At 34.4% G+C, this 17421-nt stretch overlaps 1 long non-coding RNA gene across 1 annotated transcript in view; it reads left to right on the top strand.

Annotated features, from left to right (window-relative positions):
• Positions 1-17421, top strand: part of LOC122791838 — a 478486-nt gene that overhangs the window by 118613 nt on the left and 342452 nt on the right. Inside the window, exon 2 of the long non-coding RNA XR_006363208.1 lies at positions 17114-17193. This is a non-coding gene — a long non-coding RNA (uncharacterized LOC122791838). The remainder of the gene's footprint in view (positions 1-17113; positions 17194-17421) is intronic.

Genomic DNA, 17421 nt, shown 5'->3' with positions numbered 1-17421 from the left:
CCTGGAGCTCAAAGAGTAGGGTTGCTGGGACCAGCACCAGTGTACTGTTTTGATGGTCAGCAGAAATACAACACTTTCCTGTACAGCTTTGATTCTAAGTTTGAAATAAAGCTTGGTAGACATATGAACATTAAAAACTAGTTGCTTATTCAGTTAGGCAAGCACTAAACTAGTTGTGCATTCAGTTAGTTATTCCAAAGTAGCAGATGTATAAATAATTTTACCTCTTTCACTGATACATTGACTGCACCAATATAATGAGGGCTGACACATATTTTTATATCTTGAATTTCACTTGGATTACAAGGCTGAAACCATGGAGGTCTGTCATCTGAATCTTCAATATTCATAGTAATTGTTGCTGAGGCTGTATGATTATTTTTGCCTTGTTCTTCTTCATCCTGTACAAGACAACAATCATTCTCATTACTTTATATTGCACACTTTCAAAAGTACAGTAGGAGTTCAGCTGACTTATATCAAACAGAAAACATTGAAATTTGATGAACAAAATCCAAATAAGTTCCAGGCAGGCAGGTAGACCGGACTCCAGGTGTAACTTTAAATAAAAATAAATTTATCTGTATAAAGCGCTTTATGTCTAGTTCTATACATGAACTTCTTCAGATACACTGTTACTAAAGAAAATGGTGTTTAAAATAGCCTCCCTTGCTAGTTATGCTATTGAAAGGCCAATCAAGGATTTAAAGTACCCTCTACATAAGAACAATTGTATTACTCAGACTTCTCTCATACAAAAGCATATACTAAAACTTTTTTTAAAAACGAATGAATATTAAACATGAGTAAAAACATAATATGAAAAATCTAGATTCCTGTTTCAACTATTCATAAATATTATCTTTTTAGATTTTTCAATTTCAAGATGCTGTGGATAGAACACATGTCATTTAAACCTTGTAGTCTATATGTATCCAGATGTATTTGCCACAACAATTCAGATAACTTCAACATTACTGTCATCGGACCACATCTCTGGTTAGGCCGCATCTGCTGCATTATCCAAAATTTAAAAGTGTGCCCTGGGTTCAGACTGACATGTTTTGCTAGGGGATTTTCACCCTTATTCCTCGAAATACTATATAGGTGTTCATAAATCCTTTCACATATACTTTTTCCAGGAATAAGGGTGGAAATGCCCTAGCAAAATGTCATTCTGAACCCAGGGCACACTTTTAAATTTGGGATAATACAGCAGATGCGGCCTAAGCCGAGACGTGGTCCAATGACAGTAATGCTGGAATTATCTGAAGTGTGGCATGAGTAGTTGAAGCAGGAACCTAGATATTCATATTATGTTTTTACTTATCTATAATATTCATTTGTTTTTGAAAAAAGTTTTAGTATATGCTTTTGTATGAGAGAAGTCTGAGTAATATAAGTATTCTTATGAAGAGGGTACTTTAAATCCTTGATTGGCCTTTTGATCGCATGACTAATTAGGGACAGTATTTTAAACACCATTTTCTTTAGTAACAGTGTATCTGAAGAAGTTCATGTATAGAATTGGATGAAAAGTGCTTTATACAAATAAATTTATTTTGATTTAAAGTTGCACCTGGAGTCCAGTCTACCTGCCTGCGTCGAACTTACTTGGATTTTGTTCATCAGTCTGCTTTTTGCGGTTGTGTATCTAGTCGGTTTGTTTGTAAACATTGAAATCTGCTTTACATGGTAATTATTTGTAAGAAATAATTCAAAATCATTTAAAAATCATACTTATCTGGCAAAACCTGGACGAGTATTCCATTATACATATGTGATAAAATCACATATTACAGTCCTATGCAGCCCACATTACAGTCTGGAATTCACAAGTGTATGACTCAGGCAGTACAGTCTAAAATAGAGACTGTGGGTTAGGGCACAACTGGGGACCAAACAAAGTGAACATAATAAGAATGTCCCCAGGGATGTCAGTTTCAGAGTGCCATGAAATGATGAGAAGCAAATGAGAGTGACATATCATACTTCTCACGGAGTCATGTAAATGAGCCTCTTTCTTGGAGTTACCTATCTTACTACAGAACAACCATTGGTAACCCATGTTAAAAGGAATGCCATTGTGTCCTGCACTTCAAACACTGCTGCTACAACCACAGTGCACTGTATCACTGTGCCCCAGAAAGTGCCACACAGTATGTAGTACAGAAGACATGGCAGCACTCCCACACCATATTTTATTCTATGAACAGGTGACGTTGTACAGTGGGCAGTGGTATTGTACTTCCTGTGCTATAATAATACATGGCAAGCTGTTTGAAAACATGTACTGCCATTGTGACAGTGGTTAACACCAATAACAAGTCAGGCTTTCAGTACTGGACCTACTAATGTCCTTTTTCAAATATCTTTATTAAATTATTACCTAAGATGTTGGCAAGTATATATCACAGAAAAGAAAACAAATCATATTAACATTTTTCCCATTTACATACATTATGCATCACATATGTTTTCTTTCAGTGTAACTATCATCAGTCCAATATTGCATAAATTGCTGAATTCCTTGCTTCCCTTAAATCTCACTACTCGTCCTGAACATTGTTCTGCAAGTATTGTTTCCACAATTTCTACATAATTTGCTCCTTTCCTCTTCTAAAGATCTGTCTTCTAGTTCTTTTCTATTTTATAATATTCAGTACTTTATTGTAAATGGTTTAGACTTTGAATTCCATTTTCTAGTAATTTCTATGGTTAAGTGGACAACAGCAGTACTGCACTCACCAATGCTGAGAGTACTTATTAGTTTGTTAATGCAGAGATGAAGAATGGCAGATCCCTTGCTGTTTGTAGAAAGATTTCTTCAAATAACTCTGAAAAGCAGCACTCACTCTACTGCATGTGTACTGTACAGCAATCTACTGATCCCAGAAAACCTCATTCTCAGGCTATGAAGCTCTGCGAGAGACTAACAATGAGAACCATTCATTGGGCTCATCTCTATGTCAGACAGGCTATAAGAAATGTCTTTCAGAAAGAAGGAAATATTTCAATTATAAAAAGATGGCAATAACTTCATGACCTATCACAAGAAAGTGGAAATGAAAAAAACTAAAATATACTGAAGTGTTTTTCAGAATATAACTATGACAGTTTAATATTAAAAAAAGACAAAACATAGTCTTGGATGTGGTTAGCTACTCAGGAGAGAGAGGAATCACCCTTTATGTCTGTTCTATGTAATGGAATGGTTTTATTATAGCCAAAATAAAACTTGTATTGTGCTTTTTGCATAGACTAACAATCATACAACAAAAAATACTTCTAAATAACTCCAAAACAAAGAATAACCATCATGAGTAATTGTTCATAATATAGACTGAAATGATCTATATGACAGTTTGAGTCTGTTTAAAAAAAATAATGAACAGTGTTTAAAAACTTTTGTGTTTTATCTCAATATCTTACATGAGTATACAGTAAACTCTCAGTTAACCGGCACCCATGGGGATTGGTAGATGCCGGATAAGTGTAGTTTCTGGTTGCTTGAGAGTTACTACTAAAAAATTGAAATAGAGTAATTAAAAGCCTGGCTGGAATAATAATATTTTAAACTTATATTTCCACTAGAAAGCATGGCATGTGGAACAGTTTTCAGTGACACACTGAGTGGATTGGAATTGAATGAATTGAATAGAGAGAGAGAGTGAATGAATGCATGCATGAAAGCAGGAGTGAAAATGTGTGAGAGATCAGTGAGATGTATGAAAGCCGAAGAGAGGGTGTGTGAGTGAATGAATGCATGTATGAAAGCTGTGTGTGAGAGAGATTTGAGAGAGAATGTGCAATCCGATGGAAACTGACTGAGTATGGCGAGACATTTTAGTGATTTGACTTGTTTGGTTTGATTTGTTCTCAGGTTAAGGAGAGAGGGAATTTATTTAAATCTTGCTTTTTAAAACTTTAAAACTCTGATAATGTAAGGTATGTTTCTGCAGGGGGGGGGAACAAAGTGCAACATATGAAAAACTGAACTGTTTATACTGTACTGTAGTTCTTCGATTTTTTTCTGGTTACTTGAGAGTTCTGGTTGCTTGAGTTCCAGATAACTGAGAGTTTACATTATTGCTATATTTACTGAAAACAAAACTTGAAGGAAAGAGCAGCGAGTTTGGATTGTAGAGGAAAAAACAGAATAAACTATCATTTTTTAAAGATCCCACATCCAGTTCTTTTTTCTCTGTTACAATATTTACTACTTCAAATTCAACTGGTTTAGATTTTGATTTCCAATACCAGAAATAAATTTAACAAGGCCTTATAAAGTAAAAACAAAATAAAAGTTCCTGAGAACAAAGTGCCTTCCAAGAAACATGAACAGTTCCTGAGAACAAAGGCCTTACAATTTCTAGACAATTCAGGTCTTGTATCCCAGCTAAAAAATAATTTCCTTACTTACACCCATTTGCTTGCCTAATATTTCTGACAGAGTACTCTGTATGGAATTTTTAAAATCTGCCATCTCATTATACTCCTAGAGCATATGTTGCCAGTTACCTCTTTCTTCCACTTCACACCTCCAACATTTGGCATCTACCTGAAGAGATGTTTTTGGAGTTTGCTTGGGGTATAAAAATACCTAAGCAAAAATCCTAATCTTCTAGACATTGTTGCATATTTGAGAACTCTCTCTCTCTCTCTCTCTCTCTCTCTCTCTATATATATATATATATGTGTGTATGTGTCCTTCCATTGTTTACTTGTGAATTGCTTATCCAGTCTCTCTTCCCAATCTTTTCGAACCTCCTCTGACTGATTCCTATTGTTATTGTGCAACATTTTATATGCCCCAATAATTATCCATTTTTTAACAGCAACTTCTGTTATAGATTCAACTAAATGCACTACCAGAACAGGTCTTTCCTTTAGGATTAATATTCTGTGTGACTGTTGTTATTTTCCTTAAGGATCTGTATCTAAAATCCCACTCTCTTTTTATTTCTCAAATATCCCCTCCTGTTTTATCATCATCCCTTTCTACTTTGAATTATAGCTTTCTGCTTATGTTATGTATATGAACCTTAACTGTGTGGTTCTAAACTATCCCTTCAAATCAGACAGTCCTAAACCACCTTGTCATATTGGCAGGATCAGCTTATCCCACTTAACCCTTGCTCTCTTCCCTTCCATGATAAAATTCTTCAACTCTTTATTAATTACTTTCCACAACTTGTCCAGTATGATAAAAAAATGCCTGTCCTGAATATAAAACTAAGGGGACTGTAAAACATTTTCACTGCTTGTGTCTTGATATCCATATTCATAAACACGAATTTCCAGTTTCTCAGTTTTTGTATGATCTTTGGATTAGTCTCTTCCTACATATCCTTAGCTGCCATAACAGAATCCTTTTTAACCCATACTAATAAATACTTCATTTTAATGTGTCTCCATAAATATGGATATTGCTGAACCAGTTCATGTGTGGATACATAGTTTACAGCTATAGACTTTGTTTTGTCTTCATTAATTTTATATCCTGGAAAAATGAAACTGTGTAAGAATGTTCCACAATGCTGAGATGTCCTTTTCTGGATTTACTGTGTACAAAATAATATTGTCTGCAAATAAAGCCAATGTTTCTTGATTATCATACCAATTATATCCTCAAATTTCTGAGTCCTTTGTTTTCTTTGCCAATGGCTGAAAATATAATGAAAATAACAAAAAAGAAAGAGAATATCCCTGCATGGTTCCTCTGTTTATACATAAATTATCAGTGAGGAACCCTCCCACTTTAATTTTTGGCAAAGATCCCTCATATATCCTCCTAATTAAGCTTATTATTGTATCATGGAATTCAAATATGTCTATTGCCCTACTCATAAAAACCCAGCTTACTCTGTCTAATGTTTTCTCTGCATCAAGACCCACTAACAGTAGTGGTATTTTCTTACATTCTTTTTCCCTCTGGATCATTGTTGTATTAATGTTGTCAAACGTGTGCCTCCCCCTACAAAACTGCATTGATCTGTATCTATCAGTTTTGGAAACACATTTGCCATTCTCTTAGCTGTTATGGACATAAACACTTTATAATCATAGTTTAAAATTTTAATGGGCCTGTATGAAACAGGTTTTGATGGGCCTTTATCATCTTTAGGTATTGCAGCCACTACAGCTGTCTTCCAGGATGTTTGTGCTTCCCCTCCTTTGAAAATATTGTTAAACAAAATTTTCCAGATCTTTATCACTTTCTTCCCTCCTAGCTTCCAAACTTCAACAGAAATACCATCTATTCCTGGAGACTTTTCTGCAGATAGATTATACGTCATTACTTTTAGCTCATCTCCTTCTGTCTTAACTGTTAATTGTTGAGTCTGCTTTTAACCTTGGCATACTTAAGCCTTCCATAAATATTTCCATTTGTGCTTTTTCTTGATTTCCATATTCCTCTGCTTTATACAAATTCTCATAAAATTTCCAAAATATCTCTAATACCTCCATATGATCTCTGTTTATTTTTCAAATTATAGGCTCACTAAGTTTGGCAACAACCCTTTCTACTTTGTGTTGCCTAAGGTATTTTGCTAAGAGTTTTTATGCTCTTTAGTTATGGCATGTATACACATGGAAATTTTTACATAGATGCTTTTTCACCCAAAACAGACTAGCAATAATATACAAGAAAGATGAAATGAAATGCTGGAGATGTGGACACCCTGATGCTGACTAGATACATATGGTTGTTAATTGCAAAATAATTTCCACATTTTGGTTAGACTTTAAATATCTTTGTAAAGCTCTATGGAATGACAACTGTATGATTTTTGATTCCCTTATCCTTTTCAATGTTCCTAAAGTCATTCTTAAAAAACAAACATTTTTATTATGGTCTATCATCTCTATAGCAAGGAAAATTGTTACTAAAAACTGAAAATCCCAATGTACACCTGTCTTTAAAGTTGAGTTTATTCATCTTGTGAAATACATTTGTAAGAATGAGATTGCTACTATAAAAGCAAGGACTAACAACACAACTCATCATTTAATTGTTAGGGCAAAATTGTATAATCTGTTAGAGAAATATTAAGTGTTTTCCTTTGTATATTGCTTTTTTTAGTTGTTATAGACATTGCATGTAGTTTATTTGTTTTTTCTTGTTACTATACTGTTAATTTATTGTGTTATAAAATGAATTAAAATATTTCGGAAAAAAACAGTTGCTTTACACCAATCCTTTCTAAACTCATTCATGTTATCTAGATACTCCCTTTAGCACTCTGCGGTTGTGCATCCTGTTGTTCTGAGATTCACCTTATTTTGCACTACTTTAACCTTTGTTAGCCCCTTGTTATTTCTTAACAATATCTCTTTTTCTTTTATTTTTACCACATCTTTAAACTCCACTTTCATTTTTATCCCACAATTTAGCTATATCTTCTGAAGAAATGTATTTCTTCCCTAATATGTTTTGAATAATTTTCACTGCCCATTCCTTAAATTCCTCTCTTTTTAACAGGTAGGTGGAGAAGCACCAGTGTCCTACTAATGAATTCATGTCTTGCATACCAAATATTTTCACACATTTCTGCAGAAATCGACTGTCTTTTGTTATATTTCCCTTTTAGGTTTCCCAGAAACAACCTCACTGATGCAAATCAAATTCCAGTCCTCACCTATAAGTAACATTCCCTGCTGAAAGCTGATTATTTCTCCCAACATTTTCTTAACTCCTTAATAGCACTTCTAAGGAGAATATAAATACATGCCAGTATAATCCTCCTCCCTTGCCAGTATCCATTTGCTATCACAAATCTATCATTACTATTTTTCTTCTTCTTAAACTATTGGAGCTCCTAGCAATTAGTATAAATACTCTCCTTTCCTTTATCCCTGATATTCTGTTGAATATCCATCCTGAAATCCTTTATTTATCAATTTTGTATGCTCACTTCTTTCTAAATTTGTCTCTATTTGTATTCTGCATTTCTTAATATAATTCTGTACTCTTACCTTTTTATCTATACCTGTGAAGTCCATTCATGTCTCAAAATAATATGCTTAGTGTAATCATTAGGATAAGAAATTGTTATTCCCACATATTATATATTACAGCTTTTTTTAAATGTTTATTTCCAGCTTTTGTGTTACACACACCCACTAATGTTTGGCAGGTTGACTCTTTATACAGTTGTTTCTTATCCACTCCATTTGAACCTATGACACATTTTACAAGACTTTTAGTTTTAATGAAAACCCTCAAAAAAACAAAAAAAAGAACATTCCCCCAATCTAGTAACTTAAAATACTCAAACAAAACTATATTCATCTTCAAAAAATGAAACTTTAACCACCTGGTAGGAACAGTTTTCCCAGATTAAGAGCTGCACCACAGGCATTAATTAACTTAAACTTAATGTTCTTCATGTCAAAGCATCTTCTCCTACTTCTTACACTAATTGTGTCTGTTCTTGTCTTATCTTTATTCTCCTCCCAGATTGAAAAACAACTTGTATACATTCAGAAAACATTGACTTTTAGCCTTAAGAAAAATCAAACTGACTATATTTAAATAAAACTTAGTTATACATTGTTCTACTAAATGCATGAATATGTTTAGTTATCAAAAATGTTGCTTTTATTCACTTCCAATAATTTCAAACTTTATTTTTTACTGAGCTGCTTGACATTGCACCTTTTAATTTTATTGTTTTCTTAATAAACAATGACCAGAACCCTTGATTTATTGCCTTCACCTTTAGTTATCTTGTTAATATGAAAACATAAGAACAAAATGTAGAGCAACCTTCTCTGTGTAAAGAAAACTATGGTCTTATAATTTTATTTTATTTTTGTAAACTTGTCATTAGATTATATCAAAGGCATTAATTTCAGATATTTGACTATGCAAAAGTAAAATAAAACATTTCAGTTCCACCTGTATTATAATCAGTGCAATTCTATACCCCGGCCTGCACCCCACAACTACAACTTATTGACTTAAATGTGCTTCTTTCCTGCATTTCTTCTCTTTTAACATTATAATGCCTACATTTCTTAAAATTAAAAAAGAAAAAAAAATACCTGTTTACTTTAGTATCTTTATCACGTACAACAATCTCTAAAAATGCTTTACTAGAGAACATGCATTTGATATCATAACATGTTTTACACAAATAGTGTCAAGAACAAAAATTATTTTACTTAATTTCTTTTCCCCTTTTCTCTTTTAAGTTCCTTTTAGTGTCTTTACAAACATTAATGACATGAAGTGGGATATATGCCTGTCTGTCCCCCAAGTTTAACAAGGTCAACAACAATCCAGGCTTCCTCAGCCACTTTTTTCTTGTAAAGTCATATTTTGCAAATGTGATCGGTACTTTATTGCCTCACATTTATTTAATAATTCCAGTGTTGCTGGTCTTCTTCTTGTTCATCTCCATTTCCCAACACCAGACTCTGGTTCAAGTCCAAGGAACTCCCAATTCATTTTGTCAACACCTGTGCTTTTTTCTGTCTCTCAAGCATTTTCCCTTGGAACACTGGAAAAGGTTTCACTGGTGAAGTTTATCTATGAGTCTTATTTATCAGAAGAATTAGAAGCAGAGTTCTTTTCTGTTTGATGGCTCACCCCTTGTCAGACAAATTGTGCTACTTCATCCTTCAGAAAAAAAAAATATTCTGAACACATACAGGCACTGGAGCTTGAATCTTGCACCTGCCTTATGACATTCCCTGATTACTGGGATAAAGTAGTCTCTCTTCTGCATGGAATACAATGAAAAATCATTTTCTACAAACACTGCACTGCCTCCAATTTTTTAGACTCAACAATTTCTCTTTTTGATGACAGTCTTTCCAGGATTAACTCTTTCTGCTGGTATGATTGCATCTTTACTAATACAGGTCTCGGCTGCTTTCTTATGGCTCAGTTTGGAGCATTCACACAATGTGCCTTTTCATTTAAAAAATCCTGCTGTGGAATACCAGTCCAGTTACTTGGCTGTACTTTCAGAAATTTAATAGTCTGGTCTTTCAGTTTATCTGGTACAACAGAAAATCTCATTTTTCTATGTGCTCTGTCCCCTAACTCCACCATTTTTAAAACAGCTTTTCTTGAACTGTTTCATATTCCGCCAGCCTTTACTTCATTTGGCCTCTGATTTGAGCAGTTTTATCATTTCATCTGAATAGCTGTTTAAAGCTTCTACCATTTTTCAGCCTTTCGTTATTTGGGTTGATATACACTTTTAATGTTTTGTTTATTTTAATTGGCTCTGAGCACATTTGACTTATTTTTTTCCTCTAAATTACTGGAACCCATCTGTTGTACCAAGCTGGAGAGTTTGATCTGCTTTTTGCTGAACTGCTGTATGATTCTTCCCAGTCAGTGTTTTCTCTTCACCTTTTCTAGCTAATTTTCTTACAGACTGAAGAAGTTTCTTCTTTTCTGGCATCCAGACATGATACTCAATAGTGTGTAACTGAATTTTACTAAAGCAGACAGAATTACTGATCATTCTATATCAGTTTCCTTTTTGGGAGAACTGAAATTAAGCTGTTGCTCAATGTGTAGCCATCTTGGAAAGAATAATCTAAATATATTTTAACCCTGTTCTCAAAATTTGGCTCAGATAAAGACATAAGGGTTCACTACAAATAATCATGTCTCATTTAATCAACATATGATTACTAGAATGCAAAACATCTAAAACCTTGGGAGGTTGCTAGTTAAAACAGTAGTACTCTCAAGGTCACAAAATACAAACATTTTTTGCAGAGGGGCAAGTCCCCGGCATCCGATTCATGGGAGCAAGCCTCACCACTTCTGAACTGTGTGTGTGCGTGTGTGTGTGTGTGTGTGTGTGTGTGTGTGTGTGTGTGTGTATATATATATACACACACACACACACACACACACACACACACACACACACACACACACAATAACCTGCCACACAGTTTCCTATCAATAATCTGCCGCACAGGTGGTTGAGTCCATCTGCATAATTCCTATATCCTGAATGTTAAAACAAAGAGTTAGAAGGTCACAATGAAAAAACAATCAGAAAAAAACTAAATGAAAACTCCAACCAAGCCAGAACCTCCAATGTAATAAGGATTGTAGGATAAAGTTCTTTTGTCTCAAGTCTTTGTTCAGGTCTTCTTCAGATCACATTTTATAAAATTTAGTTTTGGGGAAATAAATATATATATATATATATATATATATATATATAAATACACACACACACACATATATATATATATATATATATATATATATATATATATATATATATATATATATATATATATATATATATATATATGTAAAAGCTTGATAGTAAGTTTGTAGCTAAAAGAAAGAAGGACTAATCGTTTTAAGTCAAGGTGGAACAGTTTGCCAGTCATGACATTGGGGAAGGATCCCAATTCTATTTTAATATTTAAGACATTTTTGTGCTCTGAGCTCTGTCTTTTTCTCCCTTGTTGTATATAATATATACCCAGTAATGTTTATTGCTATAACATTATATAATTTTCAGCATATTCATTTGATCATTTGTTATTTTACAGTATAAGCAATTGTTTGTTAATCCATTTAAACACTTGTGTGTCATTTGCACTCAGAGTTGGCCTGAAAAATGTATATATGTACACACACACACACACACACACACACACACACACACATATGTATATATGTATATATATATATATATATATATATATATATATATATATATATATATATATATATCTTCTTCTTTTGGCTTTTCCTGGTTAGGGGTCACCACAGCGGATCACCTGTTTCTATTTCTTCCTGTCCTCTGCATCTTGCTCTGTCACACCAACCACCTGCAAGTCCTCTCTGACAACATCCATAAACTTTATCTTTGGCCTTTCTCTTTTCCTCTTACCTGGCAGCTTCATCCTTAGCATCCTTTTCCCAATATACCCAGCATCCCACCTCAGCACATGTCCAAACCAATGCAATCTCACCTATCTGGCTTTGTCTCCAAACTGTCCAACCTGGGTTGACCCTCTAATATACTTATTCCTAATCCTGTCTACCCTTGTTACACCCAGTGCAAATTTTAATATCTTTAACTCTGCCACATCCAGCTCTGACTCCTGCCTTTTTGTCAATGCCGCTGTCTCCAACCCATATAACATAGCTGGTTTCACTACCCTTTTGTAGACTTCCCTTTCACTCTTACTGGTATTCGTCTGTCACAAATCACTCCTGACACTCTTCTCCACCCACTCCACCCTGCCTGTACTCTCTTCTTCACCTCTCTTCCACACTCACCATTACTCAGAACTGTTGATCCCAAGTATTTAAACTCATCCACCTTCACCAACTCTACTCCCTGCATCCTCACCATTCCTCTATCCTCCCTTTCATTCAGACACATATATTCTGCCTTAGTCCAGCTGACCTTCATTCCTCTCCTTTCTAGAGCATATCTCCATCTCTCTAGGGTCTCCTCAATCTGTTCCCTACTCTCATTACATATCACAATGTCATCTGCAAACATCATAGTCCACGGGGACTCCTGTCTGATCTCATCTGTCAACCTGTCCATCACCAGTGAAAATAAGAAAGGGCTCAGATCTGATCCTTGATGTAATCCCAACTCCACCTTAAATGCATCTGTCACTCCCACGGCAGATCTTACCACTGTCACACTACCCTTGTACATATCCTATACCACTCTTACATACTTCTCTGCCACTCCCAACTTTCTCATACAATACCACAACTCCTCTCTAGGCACCCTGTCATATGCTTTCTCTATGTCCGCAAAGACACAATGCAACTCCTTCTGACCTTCTCTCTACTTCTCCGTCAACACTCTCAGAGCAAACATCGCATCTGTAGTGCTCTTTCCTGGCATACAGTAGATATAAAAAGTGCACACACCCCTGTTAAAATGCCAGGTTTTTGTGATATAAAAAAATAAGACCACAATAAATAATTTCAAAACTTTTCCCACCTTTAATGTGACCTATAACCTGTACAATTCAATTGAAAAGCAAACAAATCTGTTAGGGGAAAAATATTAAAAAAAAAAGTACTATAAGCTTTGTCCACAAATGTCCTCACCCTTAAACTAATACTTTGTTGAAGCACCTTTTGATTTAATTAACAGCATTCAGTCTTCTTGGGTAGGAATCTATCAGCATGGCACATCTTGACTAAGCAATATTTGCTCAGATATATAGGTGTGATTGGTTTTGGGATGTATTTATCTGGTGCCGCAGTTTTTGGTAAATTTCATCAGTGGTCGCAGTGTTCAAATTATATTACAGTCAAACTGCAACAGTGTGACTGTAAAATAATTTCGGAAGTTATCTTCATACTCCACAGTTATGCGATCATGGAGCTGGTATATTTAATTTCCTGTTGTGTATGTGGACAGTGGGGGGGAGGGGTTGAGAAGATCCCACATTATATCAATGTTTTTGTTTTTCTTAAGTGATCACAAATGTAAGACATTCATTTACATTTAAAATTATTTTAGCTCTGTTTTTTTTTGTTAGATGCTTGTGATCGCCAATAAACATTTCAGATGTATTTTCTGTTGATAAAAGTTCATCGATGATATAAAGAAATGCAATGATATATATATATATATATATATATATATATATATATACATATACACACGTTTGTATGCATACATATGGCCCAACGTCAAGATCATGTAAGCTTGGAGAAGAATAAGAAAGTGTATAAAACATAATATTCATGACAGGACACCCAGTGATTCTTTTTATTTTATGGTTCTGTTTGTTGATCAACTGTCCAGTGGCAAACAATAGTGCTCCCAAGGATTTATACAAATCACAGTGATGAATTTCATATTTTAAGCCTGTCATAATTCTAAAATTAGAATGATAAAGGACCTTTAATTTTTTGCAAAATAAGTTTATTACAGTCAGAAAAGACTATAATAGTACAGTCAAATAGAGATATTAAAATGACTTTCTTAATACCATAAAATTGTTTGACAAACTTGTTTTTATGTTGCAGACCAAATGTCATCTGTGATGTACATAGCTGTCTAATAAGAAAATCATGCTTCAACTAATTGTCTAAAATCATACTTATATAGGATATAGTCTACCCAATCAACACTGATGCCATCTCTTCCTACAGCAATCTTTGGGACTGGACATATTATGGATGTACACACTATTTTAGATACATTTATTTTCAGAATATGTTCAGCAGCCCAGATTTGTACCTTTGCAAATATCTGATTTCAAACATTAAAACAATTTTGCATTTAACATCAGTGTTTACAACTGTAAATGACTATCTTTGAAGTCAGCTCTACCTTTATAATGGTATTTAATACCAGAAAAAGGAATAAATGACCCATAGACGAATCAATATAAATATCTTACAAAAATCAAAATATGAGGCCACATAAGTCAAAAAGTCATCATATGCATTGTATACGTCCTGCAACACTGTCAGTTAGGCTGTTGCAAACATTGCATAGCTCATGTAACACTGACGGTAAGGCTGTTGTAGTTGATCTAAAGTTCCTTATACGGCACTGAAAATTATCCAAAAAGATGATCTAATTTAAGATGATCCCATAGATGACTGGCCAGGTACTTCTCAAAGATTTTTGACAATGGTGGCAACAAAGTGATGGATCTTTAATTCCTTGCTCAATCCTTTTCTTAATACAGGTACAAAAATAGATATTTTGCATTTTATGGGAAATTTATTTTTCAGAATAAATCTGAATGACTGCATTTTTGGCCAGATTCAGTAGATATTAAACAAGCCAGCACTATCATCTACAGTGGATATAAAAAGTTTAAACACCCCTGTTAAAATGACAGGTTTTTGTAATATAAAAAAATGAGACCACAATAAATCATTTCAAAACTTTTCCCATCTTTAATGTAACCTATAACCTGTACAATTCAATTGAAAAACAAACAAATCTGTTAGGGGAAAAATATAAAAAATAAAAAACTTGCAATAAACTGGTTGCATAAGTGTGCACACCCTTAAACTAATACTTTGTTGAAGCACCTTTTAATTTAATTACAGCATTCAGTCTAGGTGGGTAGGAATCTATCAGCATGGCATATCTTGACTTCACAATATTTACCCAATCTTCCTTGCAAAAGCGCTCCAAATCTGTCAGATTGTGAGGGCATCTCTTGTGCACAGCCCTCTTCAGGTCAGCCCACAGATTTTCTATTGGATTTAGGTCTGGGCTCTGGCTGGCCCATTCAAAAACTTTAATTTTCTTCTGGTGAAGCCATTCTTTTGTTGATTTGGATGTATGCTTGGGATAATTGTCATGTTGAAAGGTGAAATTCCTCTTCATCTTCAGCTTTCTAGCAGATGCCTGAAGGTTTTGGGCCAAAAGTGACTGGTATTTGGAATTGTTCATAATTCCCTCCACCTTGACTAAAGCCCCAGGTCCAACTGAAGAAAAGCAAACACAAAGCATGATACTGCCACCACCATGCCTCACCGTGGGGATGGTATTCTTTTGGTGATGCGAAGTGTTGTTTTTGTGACAAATGTACCTTTTGGAATAGTGGCCAAAAAGTTCAACCTTGGTCTCATCAGACCATAACACATTTTCCCACATGCTTCTGGGAGAAGTGATGTATTGTGACAGGTGCTCTACTCTTGCCACAAATATTTTACTGCTATAGAACCTTTCTATTTTTGTATTTAAAATAAATAAATAAAAATAAATTGTTTTGCAAATTTTAGCCAGGCCTGGATGTTTTTCTGTGTAAGAAAATGCTTCCATCTTGCAACCCTACCCCATAGCCCAGACATACGGAGAATACGGGAGATTGTTGTCACATGTAGTACGCAACCAGTACTTGACAGAAAATCCTGCAGCTCCTTGCTATAGGTCTCTTGGCAGCCTCCCTGACCAGTTGTCATCTTGTCTTTTCATCATATTTAGAGGGACATCCAGTTCTTTGCAACATCACTCTTTTCCCATATTTTCTCCACTTTTTGATGACTGTCTTCACTGTATTCCATGGTATATCCATTGCTGTGGAAATTTGTTTTAACCCTTCTCCTGACTGATACCTTTCAACAATGAGATCACTTTGATGCTTTGTAAGCTTTCTGTGAACCATGGCTTTTGCTGTAGCAGGCAACTAAGTAAATGTCAAGAAAGTCCTACTAGGACAGCTGAACTTTATCTGGGATTAATCAGTCTTTTTAATTGATGGCAGGTATGTACCCAAGAAGATTAAATAGTAATGTCTTTCGTTTTTTCCCGGTTAGGGGTCACCATAGCAGAATGCCGGTCTGCATATGATTGGCAGTAGATTTTTACGGTGCCAGCCCGACACCCAACCTGCAACAAAGGCACATCCATTCATGCATGCACCTACCTGCATGTCTTTAAATGTCACTCGACCATGGGGAGAACATGCATGCTGTAATTAAATCAAAAGGTGCTTCAACAAAGTATTAGTTTAAGGGTGTGCACACTTATGTAACCAGCTTATTGTATGTTTTTTTATTTTTTATATTTTTCCCCTAACAGATTTGTTTGTTTTTCAATTGAATTGTACAGGTTATAGGTCACATTAAAGGTGGGAAAAGTTTTGAAATTATTTATTGTGGTCTCATTTTTTTTCTATCTCAAAAACCTGGCATTTTAACAGGGGTGTGTAAACTTTTTTATATCTACTGTACATAATATGAGCATGCATATATTTTTATAACTAAATAAAATCTGTGTTCCATAGAAAAGCTTGAAAGGCAAATTTACTTTTACCATGTTCTTTTAAATTTACCCTAAATTATTTAATAGAAGAAGCTATATTCTAATATGTTTTATGTTCCATTTCCTTCCTGTAAGTAGAAATTCATTTTCATCCAGATTTTTCTGTATAAGTCAACAAACTTGTTTTGATTTCTAACCCACTCTTTAAACATTTTTTTTTTTACCTCCACACAGCACTCAGTCACTCCAAGGTGACTTGGTCTTTCAAGTGTTTACTCTTAAAATGGAAAACTCATTTATTACATCTTTAAAAGTTTATTAAAAATATGGTGCTTAATGTGAATAATCAAAATCATGTGTCTAAACCCATGTTAATCCATGTACATTTATTTATGCAGGAATGATTTCAACCTGTTTCAAAGAATGACCTGAACATTTTATAATCTACATTGAAGAAAGTTGTGCCCTTTATTTTAAGGTAAGTGAGGTTAATGATGTTTTCTATGACTGAGGCGGTTGTCATCTAAAAGGACTTATTTTTGTAGACAAGGTATTGAAAGGGGTTAATATAATGGTTATGGTCATTACCTCACAGGTGGAAAGTACAGGGTTTGATTCTGACCTCTGGTTATTGACTAGCCTTGCAACAGTCCTCAGACTTATAGCTTAGTATTTATCCATGAACTCATGAACCATGAAAAAAAAA

This window comes from Protopterus annectens, chromosome 17.part0 (assembly GCF_019279795.1).
Source record: "Protopterus annectens isolate FY-2018-M chromosome 17.part0, PAN1.0, whole genome shotgun sequence".
Lineage (NCBI taxonomy): Eukaryota > Metazoa > Chordata > Ceratodontiformes > Protopteridae > Protopterus > Protopterus annectens.
The sequence above is the reverse complement of the archived record's forward strand: the minus strand, read 5'-3'. Positions and strand labels throughout refer to the sequence as shown.